The sequence below is a fragment of the Triticum urartu genome, chromosome 5 (genome assembly GCF_003073215.2).
Source record: "Triticum urartu cultivar G1812 chromosome 5, Tu2.1, whole genome shotgun sequence".
NCBI lineage: Eukaryota > Viridiplantae > Streptophyta > Magnoliopsida > Poales > Poaceae > Triticum > Triticum urartu.
The window spans coordinates 595,044,301-595,066,297 of record NC_053026.1 but is presented as its reverse complement, the minus strand read 5'-3'; positions in this window follow the sequence as shown (position 1 = coordinate 595,066,297).

The following is a 21,997-nucleotide window of genomic DNA, read 5'->3' as shown; positions in this document are numbered from 1 at the left end:
CATGTGCTATGGTTGGTGTTCTGATTGCCAAACAGATTCATGCCATCGGTACACGCGTCGAGCACGATGTTCCTTGCATCACATCCAAAATACTGATAGAAGCTGTTCAACGCTCTCCACTGGCTTCCATCCTTGACGTGTCTCGGCTTCGGATCATCTCCATCGTCGGGCTTCTTCCTCTCCGCGTGCCAGCGCATTAGCTTTGCTTCCTTGGGATCTACAAAATACCTCTGGAGACGGGGAGTGATCGGTAAGTACCATACCACTTTTTGGGGACATTTCTTCCCAACCTTCTTGTATCGAGAAGCATTGCACATCGGACAGCTTGTTTTTTCCGCGTGCTCCTTCCGATAAATTATGCAATCGTTGATGCATGCATGGTATCTAACGTGTGGCAGATCAAGAGGGCACACGATCTTCTTGGCCTCATCAACACTACTAGGACATAGATTACCCGCGGGAAGAACATCCTTTAGGTACTTGAGATGCTCATCGAGGCTAGTGTCGGTCCATTTGTTTTTAGCCTTCGTCTTCAGGAGTTGGAGCGTGAAACTCAAGCGGGTCACCTCAGGATTGCAACCATCATACAATGGAGTGTTCGAGTCTACCACCAGTTGCTCTAGCTTAGCCTCCTCTCTAGAAGCAGCTCTCTCAGTACTCGTCTCCTTGCGAAGCAATGCTTGAACATGAGGGTCCCGCACGATTGAACTTAGTACCGATGAACTCTGCTGCATGGAGTCCATGTCGTTCTCTCCGCTGCCATGTCCGGCCCCTTCTCTGCGGCCATGTCCGGCCTCTTCCTCGCCGCCATTATCGATCATCTCTTCATCTTGCCCCGTGTCATCATTGCCTGCCTCGTCGGCATCCTCAACATCGTCATCCTCATCTTCAATTATCCACCGAGTATAGCCATCCATGAAACCAGTCATGAGCAGGTGCGCTTCGACACGACCATCGTCACGGGGGTCGAGCCAAACTATTCCTTTGCATTTTCGACATGGACATAAAACCTCTGTCAGGTTATTTCCTTCATGTCCTGCACCGCCGACCGCAACCACCTGTCCACCATCGTTCCACTGACCATCGTCAACTCTGCACGGTAATAATAAACAAATTGATTATAAAAATGCGTGCATTCATCAAAGTCATACAAAAATTCGGCATGACCTTCCTTAAAAATTTGACATATATAGATCTAGAGTTTGCCCGGAATTCGCCGAAACGGAAATAAATCGACATTTCGGCAAAACATAGGCAACTCAAAAGCACAATTTGGCATCAACTCATGCCACACACAAAATTTCCATAAACATATCACACACACATAAACATATTTCCATTTAGCAAAAGCATGAAATTTTAATCACCTCTATCTCGAGATCGAGCACAGGGTGGAGATGATGTTGTAGGGAGATCAAAAGTGCACAAAGCTCTTCTTGACAAAGATAGATCTAGTTAGGGGCAAATAGGTCACTTAACTAAATGTTACATCTACCTAGCTACCTAATTTGGGAGGAGACAACTTCAACTAGTGGAGGGGGAAGGAAAAAGAGAAAGGAGATGCATTAATGGAGGTGGTGTAGTTATAGCTAGAAGTAATGAAGAGAGAGAAAGGTAGGTAGAAGAGGGAGAGTAATGGGGGGAGAAGTATTGAGGAAGAAGAAGAGTGAGAGAGGGAGGATGTGGGAGGTAGGGGAAAGGGAGGAGAGGAGATGGGGAGGGGGAGGTGGAAAAAGGTGGTGGGTGCTGTGTCTTAGCAGTAGCGCGGGAGCAAAAGTGCGCTGCTTCTAAGAGCGTAGCAGCAACGCGCTTTCCTATCACACGCTACTGCTAAACGGGCCAACCGTGTGGACAATTTCAAAATTAGCAGCAGCGACATGACTAAAAAGAGTGCTACTACTATGGCATTAGCAGCAGCGCGCTTCCTGATGCCGCGCTATTGGTAAACTTAGGTCGTTGTGTACTGTCGGTGGATTTTTGTAGCAGCGCGGTTTAAACATCACGCGCTACTGCTAGATTTGCACCAGTAGCGCGCTTTCCGTAACCGCGCTGCTCCTAATTAGCAGCAGCGCCTCTTTTTATGCCGCGTTGCTGCTAAGATTCTGTGTATAAGGTTTTCCCTAGTAGTGCTACATAACCTTGTAGATCGCGAGCGGAAGCGTTCAAGAGAACGGGGTTGATGGAGTCGTACTCGTCGTGATCCAAATCACCGATGACCAAGTGCCGAACGGACGGCACCTCCACGTTCAACACACGTACGGTTGGGGAAGACGTCTCCTCTTCCTTGATCCAGCAAGGGAAGGAGAGGTTGATGGAGATCCAGCAACACGACGGCGTGGTGGTGGAAGCAGCGGTGATCTCGGCAGGGCTTCACCAAGCTCCAACGAGAGAGAGAGAGGTGTTACGAGGGGAGAGGGAGGCGCCAAGGGCTTGCACTGGTAGAAAAAGGGCCTATAGTCCCGGTTCGTAAGGGCCTTTAGTCACGGTTCAGGAACCGAGACTAAAGTGTCGGTACTAATACCTCCACCCTTTAGTCCCGGTTCAATCCAGAACCGGGACTAAAGGCCCTCCACGTGGGCAGTGCGCAGAGCCCAGTCAGGATACCCTTTGGTCCCGGTTGGTGCCACCAACCGGGACCAAAGGTTCTCCTGACTGGGCTCTGCGCACTGCCCACGTGGAGACCCTTTGGTCCCGGTTGGTGGCACCAACCGGGACCAATAGGCATCCACGCGTCAGCACTTCTGTGGCTGGGGTTTTTGTTTTTCTTTTGAAGGGGGGGGGTTGGGGGTTTTAGGGGGTTAATTTAGGTGTTTCATATATTGTGTTAGCTAGTTATAATTAATAGAGAGAAGTGTCCTCTGTTATGTCTGTGCTTGGTCGACGCTACGTACTATACATACGTATATAGAGAGGACTAGACACGCTAGCTAGCTAGTAAGCAAACGAAGGAAACAGAAGATCGTCATGAACATATATGCATATATACAGAGAGAAGTGATATCGACCACCTCTCCTTCTCCGAGAGATTGGTCGAACAAGTTCTCGTATATCTATCTGACACTACCGGCTACATATATACAGTAATTATCTCTTACAAATATAATCATACGGACTCAGGGTTAACATAGAATTCTCCGTCTTCAGGGATCACGTGGTCAAGAAAGAATGCTGCCAATTCCTCTTGAATTCCTCGCATGCGAGCTGGTGCTAGGAGTTCATCCCGCTTCCGAAACATCTAATTTAAAGAAGGGGGTCAATACATATATATATGAATGAATGAAACTCAACACAAATGATGGTAATAAAATAAAATTGTGAATGTTGTTATTTACGTACTTCAAATTGTTCGTCAGTGTAGCCCCGCTCACAGGTCGTGTGGCGGGTGGACTCGCAAACATAGTAACCACAGACATCATTCCCTTGTTGCTGCCACAACCACTTTACAAGAAATAGAGGTTAATCAAACTGATAAGCAAGAATGCCAAATGGTATTGATGAAACTAGCGCTTGAATGACTAGTAGATGCGCTTAAAATGCTACTATAGCTAGTACTTACTTTCGGGTGTCTAAATTGCAGCTCCTTCGGCAGTCCCAGAGCTTTTCTGGTGAATTTTCTCCAAACCCTGCCGGACAAAGGTTACTTGATATATCAGGAAATGAACAAAGTTGCTGATATGGTGGATAATGATCGATTTAACTTACTTCTCAAGTATTTGAGTCATGTCTGCATAGTCCTTGGGATCTTTTCGTCTTGAGTCTAAGACGGTTACTAGTCCCTGCTCAAGCTTAATATGTAGGAGAATATAGTGGAAACTGCACACGCATGCATAACTCATCAATTACATTACTATAACCTTGACTAATATATAAGGGAAACCGAATACGCACAAGACAGTAACACTCACGTGAAGTTGTAAGGAAAGAGTATTATATCTTTGTTTTGATTTATTATCAACGATTCTAGCATGCTGGCCTCGGTTTCTGCGGCATGAAATTTAACCTGAGTTGCATCTATGAGATTTGTGTTAATGAACCCAATATCACCGACTTGTCTTCTCTTCAATTCGATGATCTTCAATCTGCATAATATAGTGAGGATGATTATAAATACATGCAATGAAAGAGCTAAGCTATATAGAGAAACTTAATGACAGAAGTAGTACTACTTACAGACAGTAGCAGGTGACAGTTGCTTTATCGAGGGCCAATTGATTGAAGAACTGATAGAACTCCTCAAATGGAACAGGCAACAGATCAATTCCAACGAGGTCATGCTCCGGTTTAACTCTCGCATACAAAGTACTCCTCCCCCCAGAGTCTTTGCAGATTTTCAAGTCCCAATCATGCAATCTTCGCATCATCGTTGATAGAGATCTTTCATCTTTGACGAGAGGCTTCCCGTACTCGTATCTTTGTATCTGCACGTCCATGGGGTCATAATGTACTTCGTCGGGCAGGTAATCTGCAGGATTGCTATAACCGGGCACCATCGTCGGATCATTATCGACGTTGTGGCTAGGCACCTTGAGCGGGGGGCACGATTGCTTCGCTTGTTCGCCGAGCTGGGCAATTTGTTTCCCAGCTCGTCGTTGTTTCAGCCTTTGATCACTGACAGTACTTCCCGACCGCTCCGCTTCGGCAAATTCCTTTCCAATAATGCGGTCATAGTTTCCTTTCGGCGAATCAGACTTCGGTGTTTTTGTCAGGGCAGCCAGAGTGCGCTTCACTTTCACCCGATCTACCTTCTCCTCCGGAGGTGGATGTTTCTTTGCTTTCACCCCTTCAAAGAATTTCTTCACTTCTTCTTGCGCGATCTCGGCGTTCTCCTCCTGGGTCCTCTCGTATGGTAACTTCTCTGGAGTCTTCAGAGAAGGACCGAATCTGTATGTCCTCCCGCCTCTGGTTGTACTGCTAGACGCCGACCGAGCAGACATAGCGGTTGTCTTCTTTACTTGCTTAAGCGGCGGAGGAGAAGGACTACGACGCGCTGGAGCAGCTGGAGCGGCGGCAGGTCTCTTCCGCCCTTGCTGACGAGGCGGAGAAGGAGGAGGCGGGCTGCTCGGGCGCGTCGGCGCAGGCGGAGAAGGAGGCGGAGTGCCGCCGCGCGCCGGAGAAGGAGCCGGCTGAGGGCCCTGATCGTCACTCGCCGGAGGAGGAGGAGGCGGTGGAGGCGGAGTGCCCTGACTCGCCGGAGGAGGAGGAGGAGGCGGTGGCGTCTAGTTCGGAAGGTTGATGAGGTCCTTCCGCCATAGGCATGGAGTCTTCAGAGCAGACCCCAGCCGAGTCTCCCCTTCACCGGTAGGGTGGTCAAGCTGGAGGTCCTCAAATCCCTCCGTTATCTCATGCACCATCACCCTAGCATATCCTTCTGGAATCGGCCGGCAGTGAAAAGTTGCGCCGGGTTCAGTAGGATAAACAGAGCCAACAGCCGCCTTGACCTTCAAATTCATCCATTGCGTCATAAGGTGGCAATTTTGAGACTCCGTGATAGCATCCACGGGATAGCTAGCAGGAGCTGTCAAGGCATGCTCTAGCTGAAGCAGCTCGGTGGAAGCCACGCTACTTCTGCGCTGAGATGGCGGGGTAGCTTCGGGGGAGGCTTCGGCAGTATGTTTGCTGCGATTTGCTTCTCGTTCCTCTATCGCGTCCACCCTTGCTTGCAGCGCCTGCATTTGGGTCTGCTGCACTTTTTTCCTCCTCTCATGGGATTTGTAACCGCCTGCGTCCGGAAACCCAACCTTCCACGAAACGGAGCCTGGCGTGCCTCGTGTCCGTCCAGGGTGCTCAGGATTCCCGAGGGCCATTGTGAGCTCGTCGTTCTCTCTGTCTGGAAAGAACGTCCCTTCCTACGCTGCTTCGATATACTGCTTAAGCTTACTGACTGGTATGTCCATTTGATCGTTCGTCCAAATGCACTTCCCTGTTTCAGGGTCCAGGGTTCCGCCAGCCCCGAAGAACCAAGTCCGGCAACGGTCTGGCCAGTTTATTTTCTCTGGTTCGATCCCTTTATGAAACAGATCATTCTCAGTCTTGGACCACTTAGGCCGGGCTACGAGGTAGCCACCTGACCCCATGCGATGGTTAAGCTTCTTCTTCGCAGCATTTTGCTTGTTTGTCGCCGACATCTTCTTACTCTTTTCCGATGTCTTGTGGGCCACAAATGCGGGCCAGTGATCTCTGATATTCTCATATCTGCCCTTGAATTCTGGTGTCTCATTATTTTTGACAAACTTATTCAGCTCTTTCTTCCACCTCCTGAATAGTTCTGCCATCCTCTTCAGAGCAAAAGACTTGATTAATTTCTCTTTAACTGGGTTCTCTGGATTATCCTTAGGCGGTAGGGTGAAATTTGACTTCAGCTCAGTCCAAAGATCATTTTTCTGCATATCATTGACATAAGAGACCTCAGGGTCTTCTGTAGCCAGCTTAAACCATTGCTGGATGCTTATCGGGATCTTGTCCCTAACCAGAACCCCGCATTGAGCAACAAATGCGCTCTTTGTCCGGAGGGGTTCAATAGGTTGGCCGTCGGGCGCGATTGCTATGATCTCAAACTTTTCATCCGAGCTCAACTTTTTCTTCGGGCCTCGTCTCTTTACCGAAGTTGTGCTCGATCCGGAGGGCTAGAAAAAAGAACAAAGACTTAATTAATATGTGTACATACCAAAACAATGAATGCATCAATCAGCTAGTCAGCATAGGCTTAACTAATATATATACCTGGTCGGACTCGGTTCGGTCACCAGAGCCGTCCTCATGTTCTTCTTCTTGCACCGGCATTAGGTCACCGTAGCCAGCTTGTTCACCCTGTCCTTCCAGACCATCGGTTTCGTTGAGAAACAACGAGATGGCATCACTTCCTTCTGCGATTATGTCCCTCAACAACGCTTCTTTTGTTGCTTCGTCTAGGGCGGTGTCCATAGTTTCTACAAATATTTACAACATGGCAATTATTATTCAAACATGATAGATGGATATATTAGTGCCAAACGTAGAACTAGCTACCTAATCATAGTAAGCTATTGGGAGGGGGTATATATCGACAACGACGACACTACATCTATGTCCCTCGACGCCCCTCGTTCCCAATAAAAAAAGAGGAAGAAGAAGAAAAATAAGAGGAGAAGATCTCCTCTATTCTTTCTTCTCCTCTTTTTTTCTTCTTCCTCTTCATTTTTTATCCTCTTCTTCCTCTCATGTTCGATAGGATCGCCGAGGGGTCGGGAGGTTGCCTAGTGTCAAAGGATTCAACAAAACCATGTCTTCATCATTAGGCGAAAGTAACATGTGCATGATGGTACGAAGCTCTTCAAAGTTGTTCTAGAACGGAGTCCCAGATAGGATAATTCGCTTTTTGGTACAAAGTTCAGCAAGATCCTTCCGAATATCGCTATTTGGAAGGCCTTTGCTGAATTCGTACCAAAAAGCGGATTATTCTATCCGGGACTCCATTCCAGAATAACTTTGCAGAACTTCGTACCAACATGCCCTGGTTACTTCCGGCTAATGATGAAGGCATGGATTTCTTCAATACTTTGACACTAGGAAACCTCTCTCTACTTCCGGCTAAGAAGAAGAAGAAGAAGAAGAAGAAGAAAAGAAGAAAAAAAAGAGGAGAAGAAGAAAGGAATAGTGGAGAAAAGAGAAAATAGAATATATATTCTATTTTCTCTTTTCTCCACTATTCCTTTCTTCTTCTCCTCTTCTTTTTCTTCTTTTTTCTTCTTCTTATTTATTTCTCCTCTTTTTTCGGTAGAGGAAACCCTAAATAGCTAGCAAGTTTCGTGGGTGTGAGATACATGTGGACTTCGGTGTCGGACACTACATCCACGTCCCACAAGTGACGTGGGCGTCGAAGCCCGCGCCACTTGTGGGATGTGGGTGTAGTGTCCGACACCGACAGTACATGTATCTCACACCGACGATACTTTCTATTTAGGGTTTCTCCTCTACCGCTCCTCGACCTCTCAACGACCCTCGCTCCCGATAAAATAAAGAGGAAGAAGAAGAAGAAAAAAGAAGAAAAGAAAGAATAGAGGAGAAGACTTCCTCTTCTTCCTCTCCTCTTCTTCTCCTCTCTTCTTCCCCTTCTTCCTCGCCTCTCTCATGAATGTCCGACGTTCTCGACTCCCCCCCCCATGTGTCGAAGAAAAAAAAGAAGAAAAAAAAGAGGAGAAGAAGAAAGGAATAGAGGAGAAAAGAGAAAATAGAATATATATTCTAATTTTCTCTTCTTCTCCTCTATTCCTTTCTTCTTCTCCTCTTCCTTTTCTTCCTCTCCTCGTCTTCTCCTTCTTCTTCTCCTTCTACGAATAGTGTTCCCGAGTGAACCGGAGGGGGACATTGGTCATATTTTCTACGAATGTTCTATATACATACATCCATCGATATCATTCCATACATACATATACATCTACATTATATATGAACAAAAAAATATCAAAATTCATCATACATACATGCATCTACAGTATATATGAACAAAAATTATAAACTTTCTCCCCAACTCATACATACATACACACATACATCTACATCATATCAATATTTTGCAAATTTGGAGCAGGGAAGGAAGGAGAGGATGGGCTACCTCTCCCGGAGGGATCGGGGAGGAGACGCGGGCGGCCGGCGTCGGGGGCGACGGCGACGAGGACGGGCTCGGGGTCGGCGAGGGCGAGGGCGACGGCGGGGCGCGCTCGGCGGCGGCGGACGGCGGAGCTCGGGCGGGGGCGCGCGGGGCAGGAGCTCGGGGGCTCGGGGACGGCGGAGCTCGAGGGCGAGGGCGAGGGCGACGGCTGGGCGGCTCGGGGTCGGCGACGACGGCGAGGCAGGGCGCGCTCGGGGCGGGGCAGGGGCAACGGCGGCGACGGCGAGGCGAGCAGAGGGGCAGCCTGGCGGCGATCGAAGAAACTGTACCAAAATTTTCACAAGTGTGGCTTATATAGACGGAGCATTGGTCCCGGTTGGTGGCACCAACCGTGACCATTGCCCCCTTTAGTCCCGGTTCGAGCCACCAACCGGGACCAAAGGCCTCTTTTCGGTAGCCCAAAGGGCGGGAAGCGAAGGCCATTGGTCCCGGTTGGTGGCACCAACCGGGACTAAAGGGGGGCAATGGTCACGGCTGGTGCCACCAACCGGGACCAATGCCCTTGTGCTGCCCCGCGCCCAAAAGTTTAGTCCCACATCGCTAGTTGACAGCGCCCAACACCAGTTTATAAGCTCTGCTGCCTCCTCCCTCTCGAACTCCTCTGAACTGCAGGCCTATGGGCCTAATTTGACACTGCTTTGCCTGTGGGCCTATTGGGCCTTCTGCGGGCCTGAATCCTGGCCCATGTAGGGTTTCTAGTCGTATTCAGGCCGTGGAGGCCCAGTAGGTGGCATTTTTTTTGGTTTTTTCTTTTTTATTTCTAATATTTTTTGGTTTTTTATTTTTTATTTCTACTTAAAACTAAATACTTACAGTTTTTTAGTGATTTCTTTTTGCTTTTAGGTCACAAAAATTATAAACTTTCTGTTAGTGCCATTAGTTTTAAATTTTAAATAGTTTAAATTTGAATTTTTAAAAATTTGTGTGAATCACTAGTTTATGAATAACTTTACTATAAAATTAGAATTTTTTTTCTTCTTTGCTATTTTTTTTATTTATACTTACAATTAAATACTTATAGTTTGATTTTAGGTCACACAAATTATATTCTTTTTGCTATTGAAGAATATTTAGTTTATTTTTAGTTGATCATAACATAATATTTATTGATTGTTTTTTATTTTCATAAGTTTTGTAGTTCATTTCTGTTGCTATTAATTCATTCTTTGAGCTAAATGACTCTGAAATGGAAGCATTTCAAAATGAACTCTGAAAAGTTGAAAGTTGCATGGTATCATCATTTCACCACATAGCATGTTCCAAAAAGTAGAGAGGTTACGACAAGAAACTTGATGCACTTCGTGTACAAAATGGACAATCACTTTCGAAGTATCAAAGTTTCGAACCATAAGACATGAAAGCATTTCAAAATGAACTCTGAAAAAGTTGGCATAGCATATTCGTGTGTTACAAAGTTGGCATGGTATCATCATAATAGTTGCGGGAGAAAGTCTTCACTCTTTCTTCTCTTGTGTCATTTGCTTATTGCGCCGTAACCATGGATAATCTTCATCGTTTATCAGGATGCTTGGGTCAGCCTTGACATTGAAGGGAGGAATTTCATGAAACTTTTCATAATCTTCAGACATGTCTGTCTTGCCCTCCACTCCCAGGATATCCCTTTTTCCTGAAAGAACTATGTGGCGCTTTGGCTCATCGTATGATGTATTCGCTTCCTTATCTTTTCTTTTTCTCGGTTTGGTAGACATGTCCTTCACATAGATAACATGTGCCACATCATTGGCTAGGACGAACGGTTCGTCAGTGTACCCAAGATTTTTCAGATCCACTGTTGTCATTCCGTACTGTGGGTCTACCTGTACCCTGCCTCCTGACAGATTGACCCATTTGCACCTAAACAAAGGGACCTTAAAATCATGTCCGTAGTCAAGTTGCCATATGTCCACTATGTAACCATAATATGTGTCCTTTCCGCTCTCGGTTGCTGCATCAAAGCGGACACCGCTGTTTTGGTTGGTGCTCTTTTGATCTTGGGAGATCGTGTAAAATGTATTCCCATTTATCTCGTATCCTTTGTAAGTCAATACAGTCAAAGATGGTCCCCTGGACAACAAGTACAACTCATCACAAACAGTGTTGTCACCTCTGAGACGTGTTTCCAACCAACTGCTGAAAGTCCTGATGTGTTCACATGTAATCCAGTCGTCGCACTGCTCCGGGTGTTTGGAGCGTAGACTGTTCTTGTGTTCATCGACATACGGGGTCACCAAGGTAGAGTTCTGTAGAACTGTGTAGTGTGCTTGAGACCAAGAATATCTGTCCCTGCATATTATTGAGTCACTTCCAAGAGTGACTTTTCCAGTCAGTCTCCCCTCATACCGCGATTTAGGGAGACCTATCTTCTTAAGGCCAGGAATGAAGTCAACACAAAACCCGATAACATCCTCTGTTTGATGGCCCATGGAGATGCTTCCTTCTGGCCTAGCGCGGTTACAGACATATTTCTTTAGGACTCCCATGAACCTCTCAAAGGGGAACATATTGTGTAGAAATACGGGCCCCAGGATGACAATCTCGTCGACTAGATGAACTAGGACATGCGTCATGATATTGAAGAAGGATGGTGGGAACACCAGCTCGAAACTGACAAGACATTGCGCCACATCACTCCTTAGCCTTGGTACGATTTCTGGATCGATCACCTTCTGAGAGATTTCATTAAGGAATGCACATAGCTTCACAATGGCTAATCGGATGTTTTTCGGTAGAAGCCCCCTCAATGCAACCGGAGGCAGTTGCGTCATAATCACATGGCAATCATGGGACTTTAGGTTCTGAAACTTTTTCTCTGGCATATTTACTATTCCCTTTATATTCGACGAGAAGCCAGTCGTGACCTTCATACTGAGCAGGCATTGGAAGAAGATTTCTTTCTCTTCTTTTGTAAGAGCGTAGCTGGCAGGACCTTTATACTACTTCGGAGGCATGCCGTCTTTTTCGTGCAAATGTTGCAGGTCCTCCCGTGCCTCAGGTGTATCTTTTGTCTTCCCATACACGCCCAAGAAGCCTAGCAGGTTCACGCAAAGGTTCTTCGTCACGTGCATCACGTCGATTGAAGAGCGGACCTCTAGGTCTTTCCAGTAGGGTAGGTCCCAAAATATAGATTTCTTCTTCCACATGGGTGCGTGTCCCTCAGCGCGTCATTCAGAACAGCTAGTCCGCTGGGACCCTTTCCAAAGATTACGTGTAAATCATTGACCATAGCAAGTACGTGATCACCGGTACGCATGGCGGGCTACTTCCGTTGATCTGCCTCGCCTTTGAAATGCTTGCGTTTCTTTCGACATTGATGGTTGGTCGGAAGAAATCGACGATGGCCCAGGTACACATTCTTCATGCATTTGTCTAGGTATATACTTTTAGTGTCATCTAAACAATGCGTGCATGCGTGGTATCCTTTGTTTGTCTGTCCTGAAAGGTTACTGAGAGCGGGCCAATCGTTGATGGTCATGAACAGCAACGCCTTGAGGTTAAATTCCTCATGTCTGTGCTCATCCCATGTACGTACACCGTTTCCATTCCACAGCTGTAAAAGTTCTTCAACTAATGGCCTTAGGTACACATCAATGTCGTTGCCGGGTTGCTTAGGGCCTTGGATGAGAACTGGCATCATAATGAACTTCCGCTTCATGCACATCCAAGGAGGAAGGTTATACATACATAGAGTCACGGGCCAGGTGCTGTGATTGCTGCTCTGCTCCCTGAAAGGATTAATGCCATCCGCGCTTAAAGCAAACCATACGTTCCTTGGGTCCTTTGCAAACTCATCCCAGTACTTTCTCTTGATTTTCTCCACTGTGACCCATCAGCGGGTGCTCTCAACTTCCCATCTTTCTTCCGATCCTCACTGTGCCATCGCATCAACTTGGCATGCTCTTCATTTCTGAACAAACGTTTCAACCGTGGTATTATAGGAGCATACCACATCACCTTTGCAGGAACCCTCTTCCTGGGGGGCTTGCCCTCAACATCACAAGGGTCATCTCGTCTGATCTTATACCGCAATGCACCGCATACCGGGCATGCGTTCAGATCCTTGTATGCACCGCGGTAGAGGATGCAGTCATTAGGGCATGCATGTATCTTCTCCACCTCCAATCCTAGAGGGCATACGACCTTCTTTGCTGCGTATGTACTGCCGGGCAATTCGTTATCCTTTGGAAGCTTCGTCTTCAATATTTTTAGTAGCTTCTCAAATCCTTTGTCAGCCACATCATTCTCTGCCTTCCACTGCAGCAATTCCAGTACGGTACTGAGCTTTGTGTTTCCATCTTCGCAATTGGGGTACAACCCTTTTCTGTGATCCTCTAACATGCGATCGAACTTTAGCTTCTCCTTTTGACTTTGCATTGCGTCCTTGCATCGACAATGACCCGGCGGAGATCATCATCATCGGGCACATCGTCTGGTTCCTCTTGATCTTCAGCAGCTTCACCCATTGCAGCATCATTGGGCACATCGTCTGGTTCCTCTTGATCTTCACCAGCTCCCCCCGTTGCAGCATCACCGTATTCAGGGGGCACATAGTTGTCATCGTACTCTTCTTCTTCGTCGTCTTCCATCATAACCCCTATTTCTCCGTGCCTCGTCCAAACATTATAGTGTGGCATGAAACCCTTATAAAGCAGGTGGGAGTGAAGGATTTTACGGTTAGAGTAAGACCTCGTATTCCCACATTCAGTGAATGGACAACACATAAAACCATTCTGCTTGTTTGCCTCAGCCGCATTGAGAAACTCATGCACGCCCTTAATATACTCGGAGGTGTGTCTGTCACCGTACATCCATTCTCGGTTCATCTGTGTGCGTTATATATAATTAAGTGTCCAAATTAAAAGAAGTTCATCATCACATTAAAACCAAAGTACATACATAGTTCTCATCTAACAACATATAGCTCTCCAGAGCATCTAATTAATTAAACCATACATTGAAACTATGTAAAACATTTCATGGGAAAACAAATGCGATCATAATCGCAACCAAGGTAACAATTGATCCAATGGCATAATGATACCAAGGCTCTCGGTATGAATGGCATATTTTCTAATCTTTCTAATCTTCAAGCGCATTGCATCCATCTTGATCTTGTGATCATCGACGACATCCGCAACATGCAACTCCAATATCATCTTCTCCTCCTGAATTTTTTTTATTTTTTCCTTCAACAAATTGTTTTCTTCTTCAACTAAATTTAACCTCTCGACAATAGGGTCGGTTGGAATTTCCGATTCACATACATCCTACATAAATAAAATCTATGTCATGTTGGTCGGCATAATTTTCATAAACAATAAATGAACCAATAGTTATAAAGATAATATATATACCACATCCGAATCATAGACAGGACGAGGGCCGACGGGTGCGGATACCAAAACCATCGCACTATATAAGATGCAATAATAAAAGTAAGAAAATAATACAAGTATCTATGTAAACATACAAGTAAGAATATTTTTTCCTTTCAAAAAGAAGTTAAGAACAAGAGGCTCACCACGGTGGTGCCGACGATGAGCTCGGCGCGGGTGATTGACGGTGGTGAAGACGGGGACGGGGCATGACGGACCGCTAAACCTAGGCAAATATTGAGGAAAATGGAGCTTGAAGGTCGAGCTTGGAGAGGAGAAAGCTTAAGTAGTGTGGCTCGGGCATTCCATCGAACACCTTGTGTGCATAGAGGTGAGCTAGAGCACCACCAAGCCCTCTCCCCCTTGGCCAGAAAAAAACAGAGCAGTGTGCTCTGCTCTTACGCGAGGGGGTATATATAGGCACCTTATTGGTCCCGGTTGTTGGCATGAACCGGGACTAAAGGGGAGCTTTTGGTCCCGGTTCAAGCCACCAACCGGGACCAATGGTGGTGGGCCAGGAGCGAGGCCATTGGTCCCGGTTCGTCCCACCAACCGGGACCAAAAGGTCCAGACGAACCGGGACCAATGGCCCACGTGGCCCGGCCGGCCCCCTGGGCTCACGAACTGGGTCCAATGCCCCCATGGGTCCCAGTTCTAGACTGAACCGGGACTAATGGGCTGACCCGGCCTGGACCGTTGCCCCCTTTTCTACTAGTGTATCGGTAAGTCACTCAGATTTACCATCCCATATAGCAAGGCGAATAATAAGAATAAGTCGGTATGGTGATCAATCCACCCCGCACCCAAATCATTACCTTGTATACGGTTTAGTGAATCTCGCATTCTAACACTCGGTCATCCTCACAAGCATTGCAGAATTTCTCTTGTCGACGAACCAAGTTCGAATAAATCATTAATTCTGCAAGCCAAACAAACATCTATCGGTCCTTCACAACCCTCAGGTTTTGCGTAACTCCTATAAGATCGTCTGTCGATAAAATCGTAACTTCTTCCAGGGTTTTTCCTTCAGCAAGAATGTGCTTGCTTCTTGGCAGGTCCTGGGGTCTGTGGGTTATGGCCCATCTCATCACTTGTAGTCCTTGAACTTATCATCGGGCAACTGATCATTATTCCAACTTCCAACTTCCTAGTATTCTTAAATCCAACCAATTGTACTGTCTTCCTTCCTTCTATTGGCACCAAACTAGGACATGATTACTCAGACTCATCATGGAGTTATAATCGTTCCATAATACCAACATCATACCTCCTTTATATCCAATAGTAATTCGTCTCTTCATCCTCGTGGGTTGTCCCACATACCGAGATAAAAACTTATACTTATTAAGTCCATACTCCTCTTTGTGGAACATCATTATCCTTTCTGGGGTCAAGCGTCCTTACAGGGGAATATTGGCCATCTCTGCATGGCACTTCTTCAACTGGGAAACGTGAAACACATCCTGAACTCCTAACAGTCCTTCAGGTGACTCCAACTTGTTGGCCACTTCTCCCGTACGCTCCAAAACTTGGTATGGTCCTACAATTCTCGTGGCTAACTTACCCTTAACTACAAATCGTTTAACTCCTCGCAGAGGGGACGAAGACATGCTCTGTCTCCAATCTCATAGACTACCTCCTTGAGTTTTTGAGTCTACATAACTCCTATGCCTGGACTGAGCTCCCTTTAGTCTATCTCGAATCAACTTAACATTCTCTTCTGACTCCTTGATCACATTTGGTCCAAACATCTGACGGTCTCCAACTTCATCCCACATACTCTTGGGGTATCACACATATCGAGACAAAACTTGTATTCATTTTGTCCAAAATCCACTCAGTGGAGTATCCTTTTCTTTTCCAGGGGTCAAGGGTTCTTACAGGGTACTACCACCCTTAAAATGCACAAATCTTCCATAGACCATATTTCTCATATCCTGAAAAATGGTCAAAATCCTTCTTCATAGAGTAACAACTCATAAAATCCATACCAGTACCAACGATGCTAACTTTATTCATTCTCCAATGTTCACAATCTCTCGCTTTTCCATTACATGCCTCAACTCAACACCTCAATGTAAAAGAAAATGTTCTCACTTCTACTACTCCATTTCTTTTGTTGCAAACTCAACTACCTAGCACAAGTTTCCTTCTCCTTGGGTCATTCTCTGGCAAAGTGCCCTGCTCCATTACAACTAAAACATATTACTTCTTGCAAGTCTCGAGGTTTCCTTTTTGGGAAACTGATGAGGTAGTGCCCTGACTCCTTGCACCTGTAATAGGTGATATGACTCAGGTCCTTCCTGGAATCCAATCTGCTTCTCTTCCTGGACCTTTTCATGCCAATCACGGCTTCTATTTCTTGTGGGTCATATTCCACTTCCTCCATCGGGAATTCTACTAGATACCCATTCATACAATTCTGGGAGATGTGTCCTTCTCCACATGAATAGCATGACTTGGTGCGGGGTTTAATTGGTTCTTCTTTGGGTGTGTCACCGACATCTTCCTTCATCATGGGTTCTTCTAAAATTCCCATAAGGGCTCCTTTCTTTACTTCTTTCTTCTGCTGTACGGTTCTTCGTACCATGGGGTAAATGTGACATTGTGCAGGGTAGTGGGTAGTCCCTTCACATAAGAAACAAGTAATCTGCCTAGTTGGGCATTCTTCATCCGGGTGACTTTCTTCACAATTAGGGCATTCATCCTTGTGTTCCTTATGGTTGTGTCCTATTTCTCCACAAAGCTTGCATGCACAAGGTTTCTTCATATCCTTTCCAGAAGGCTTCAATTTCTGGGACACAAACCGAGACTTTAGCAAAGTCAACTTAAAATCTTTCCAAGTGGTTACTCCTTGCCATCCATTGATGGTTTGGTACATCCTCCACCAAGTAGCAGCACCTCTTTCAAAACATTGAAGAGCATGCTGGGTCATATCCTTTTCAACTATAGGGTTATTCTTCATATGATTCTCCATGTTCTGAATCCATTGGTCCATCTCTAATTGACTCATCGGTCTAGAAAATACAAGCTCATCTTCATTCATCCTCTATTGGGTCCATGGGTTTGGGGTGAGATAAGAGAGATAGAGAGGGGTACACACAATGCAAACAACAATTTTGAAAAGACATATTTTTGTTGTGTCTGTCAAAAAACATCAAACAAATGACAGCTCACAATCATCGCATCTAACGTAGGTATATGACAGGGATTTGGTCTTCTAAAGGTCAATAAATCTTCAAGGTTGTCTAACTCTTCAAGTCTTGTTCATGCCTCCAATGGCTTCTTTCGATCATGCTTGTCTTTCTCAAATCCTTTTGCCAGATCATTTCTGTTGTCGCAAAGTCTATCGTGACGTCCTTTAATATTTCTGGAGTTGCGTTCCAAACTTCTGGGTTTCAACACCCTTGGCATGAGCCATGGTCCTACTGTCCTTCAGTTCCTGACAAATCTCCGGTATTCTCGAGGTTGTAGCTCCTCTAGCTTGGCTACTTTCAGCTTCTGATTCCTGAGTTCTTCATGAAATGCTTCCTTGTCTAATATGGCTTCCTGGAGCTCCATCTTAAACTTCTTGATGTACTACTCCAGATCATGGTGATACACCGGCTAAGGCTAAAACTTCATCTTTTGCTGATAGATGCTCCATCAGCCTTCTACCATCCAATCCTTTCGAAAAAATGCATGCTTAGCTCAGTTCGGTGACCATAGTATAAGTGGTGATGACATCATGGATAACCGTGTTTCTGCCCTTGTCATTGCCATGAGCTATCTTCCATAGTTGATATCTCTCGCCTTAGGGTTTTCTTGACAAAACCTTGGGTTGTAATGCTCCATGTTCCAGTCTTTCTCCGCTACACCTTGATCTCGGGTATTGACAGCTTCCTTAGTCTACCAAGTTCCATAAGGGTGCTGTCGGTGTCAAAACCGGCGGATCTCGGGTAGTGGGTCCCGAACTATGCGTCTAGGCCGGATGGTAACAGGAGGCAGGGAACACGATGTTTTACCCAGGTTCGGGCCCTCTTGATGGAGGTAAAACCCTACGTCCTGCTTGATTAATATTGATGATATGGGTAGTACAAGAGTTGATCTACCATGAGATTGTAGAGGCTAAACCCTAGAAGCTAGCCTATGGTATGATTGTTGTATATGGAGTTGATCTATCGACTAGCCTGGCCTCGGTTTATATAATGCACCAGAGGCCTAGGATAACAAGAGTCCTAGCCGAATACGCCGGTGGGGTGGAGTCCTTACCTTGATTGCCAAGTCTTGTGGAATCTTCCTTGTATGCGGCAACTGTCCGAACTGGCCCATGAGTATACGGCCATGGGGGTCCTCGGCCCAATCTAATAGATCGGGAGATGACGTGGTGAGTACCCCCTAGTCCAGGACACCGTCAGTAGCCCCCTGAACCGGTCTTCAAGTTATGGATGCTCCTCGATTCTTCTGAACTGTTCTTCATCTTCGGTTGACGGTCTTGAAAACTGGTTCAACAAATCTTCTCATCTTCGATCTTGAGGATCGCCGAAATGCATTCGGCGAGTTTACACGTCGGGTATCCGAGGAGCCCCTTTAAGTTTCTGGCCTTTATCAATGCCTTGTTATTTTTATGCCACACCTCGGGTTTGAAATTGTTCCCGGGCGGCAGCGTCCTCTTGCGTCTGAGCTCCAACTCCGGACTGCATTCGAGGTATCTTTTGCAGCCGAGCACCAACGTCGGACCGCTTCCCAGCTCTAACGCCGGAATGTATCCGAGCTCCAACGCCGGACTATGTATCCGAGCTCCAACGCCGGACAGTGTCCCAGCTCCAATGCCGGACTATATCCGAGGTGTCATATCACCTTGGTTCAAAAAAGTTGAAGGAGTTTAGCCGAGCTTAATGCCGGAAATGCCCTCTATGGAGCTAGCCACTAGCGCCCGAGCTTTATGCCGGACTGCTTCCGAGGTGGTGCACGACCCCGACTGTGGGCCGGTTTTTTTGTCAATATTTTTTATTATTGCAATTTATTCTCTGCCGAGATATATGGCCAGTAGCCCTCAAGGTGTGTGTCGGTTTAAACCCGAGATGCACCTGAAGGATGACGTAAGACCGCTGATCCCAGTAGCCGCTGAGACTCAGGTTGATTTGCAAAATCGGCCTGAGGATCAAGTCCAAGTTCGGCAGAATACTTCGGGACACTAAAAGCGGCGTGCTCAGTCCTCGAGACTCAGATTGTGTGCGGCCGACCAACCTGAGGATCAAAATCTCCTCGGAAACTATATTGCACATAAATTTTTTTGCATTGGACAAGCAATGCAGTAGCCCCCGAGACACTGGTCGGGTGGCAACACCAGATCAGGGGATTGATGTGCCCCTTTAATATTTGTAAATAATAAGGCCGAAGCCCAGTAGCCCCCGAGCCTTAATGCGGGCACGGGTGGCCGAATTAAGGATCGATATCCATAGTAAAATCACAAATTATGTGTAATGACTCTATGTATCCAAGTACTTTACGTCATTAATGCTTGGATCTGCATTGTACAAAACTTTGTGGACCGACCATCGGCTTCCACCTCCTCGGCTAGTAGCCGAGGAGTGTTTGTCCTACTTTATAAAGCCTTTATGAGGGCAAAGATTTACGACAAACAAGGCAATCTGGCCATACGGTTTTATGAACAAAGGTACGCAGAGAGATATGTTATATTACTCTTTAACAGAAGAAATGTCTTCCAAAGAAAATAGTCCCGCTATCGGTTCCTTTCTTTGGGCTGTCATGCTAAGCATGATCATGAAACCTCAGCTCCAATGTAAGAGCAAATATCGAGGATTTAGTTTGTGAGGCCAGTTAATAGCCCCCGATAGTGTTCGGCGACAGTCGAGGTCAAGCCGTAAACACTTCGGCCATTGTTATGAGTGGCCCGTCATTTAACCCAGTTATCGGATCGCTGACCAGTTTACGCGTATTGTGACAGTCAGTTTTCGGCTTTCTCCACTGAGGTGCTTAACCGTGTGAGCTGGAAGCACAATCGCAGTGGTTCTCCCTTTGCACGCCTAGCCGAACAAAGCGGAACGTAGGAGGCAAGCGCAGGAGCCGGGCAACCCAACTATTGACCAAAGACACAATTCGAAACCAATGCATATATAGTGAGATCCGAGAATGTTTTTGCCGAATATATAAAGGTGTCCAGCATTGCACTGTGAGACTTGTGCTGGAAACACACGAATAGTTTAAAAGTGCCATAAGCTTGGAAAACCAAAACAAACGTCAGTAAAAACTTGACGTCCGAACAAGATCAAGTGTTCGGTGCCAATCCGAAAATTGGTCTTAGAAAAAAGGAGTGCTTCTGTCGCGCTTTAATATGACACATCCTATCTCAAGACTTCAAGCGGGTCAGCCTACGGCTTCAACCTCCTATCCTGAAGGCGGAGTACTTCTCATTAGGCCAGTTTAGCAAACTAAACTCTAGCGGCCTTGAGAGAGAAATTATGCTCCCCGGCTAGTGCCCACACACTTGTGTCGAAAAAAGGAGCGATAGAAAAAGACTTTGCAACGACCAAGAAGAAAACACATTTACTATAAAATAGCTCATATAAATTTTAAGAGCCCCCAAGTGACTTGGGTAAAAGATTTTATGTATAATGATTGTATGTACCGAAGTACTTATATCATATCTTTGTTCAACCGAACTTTAAACGCGTCTTAACCGACCGTCAGCTTCTCCCTCTTCGGTCAAGGACCGAAAAGTGTTATGTACTCCATCGGTCAAGAATATCGACGGTGTTTCCAATAACCAGGCAATCAGGCCATAAGGCTGTAACAGACAAAGCGCGCTCAGGGAACTTATGCTATATTACCGTGAAGTGTAAGAAGCATCTTCGAAGAAAATAGTACCCCCACCGATACCTTTCTTCGGTGCTCATTGTTATTATGAGACTTGTGCAATAGATTTTTTGTACTCATGAGTTCCGCTATGTGTCGACCATCATTGAAAACTATAAGAGCGCTAGCTTTCGGCTTCACCCAGTCTGAGGTCCGGCTCGAGCGACCCGATCGTGACAATCGCAGAGGTGCTCCCTTTACTCCCTAGCCGAACAATCAGGAACGTAGGGGTAAGCACAGGAGCCAGGCAACCCAGCTTGCAAATCGCTTAAGTCAATATGGTGCATATTGTGGCATAATACACGAACAAGGAACGAAGCCGTACAAGTATTATCACATGCAAGAGGAAAAGCTTCATAAAGGAAGCCCCCAAGTGAATTGGGTATTTGAATTTGTGTGTCACAAACAAAGTTTGGACAACGAAAAAATTTTACAAGCAACTTTTTTCCAAAAAAGTATAATGCTTGGTCGAACCGAACACAAGTTAGAAATTAAAGCTTTAAGCATGAAAGCGACTTAGCTGGTTAATGTGTTCGGTATTGATGACGCGGTCCGAGCTTGATGCAGGGCAAGGTTCCATCCCCCAAGCCGGTCCCGAGGTTGCGGAGCGGAGAGATCGACACGAAGAAGTGGTGACATAGCACGGTCAATGCAGACCGGCAGAGTGACGCCGAAGTCCCGGATCATTTTCCTATGCACAAAAAATAGTGCAAACCGGAGATAATAGTAATAATGATAATTAAAAAAATGTTGCATAATAAATAATTTATGCAAAGTGAGGAATAGAAGAAATATGGCCTGGCACCGAAGTCAATGTCGATGCAGGGCGTTGACGTGATGCGGTAAAGGCGTGGCAAAGCCTGAATTCACAGGTCGGTTCGAGTTCCGGATGCGGCATTCGCCGGACTATGTACGGAGACTGACCGGACCACCATGCGACCGTCGTTAATGGGCCACCATTTGATATACCTGTGTACATATGATGGACAAAGCAAAGTAATAATTCCTTGGGAAAAATTGAACCCAAACAACCAAAAAATACTAGGATTAATAGCACCTGGTTTATTTGTTGTAGCAATCCGAAGGAAGGTGATTCCCAAAATTGGGACTCGATCCGCAC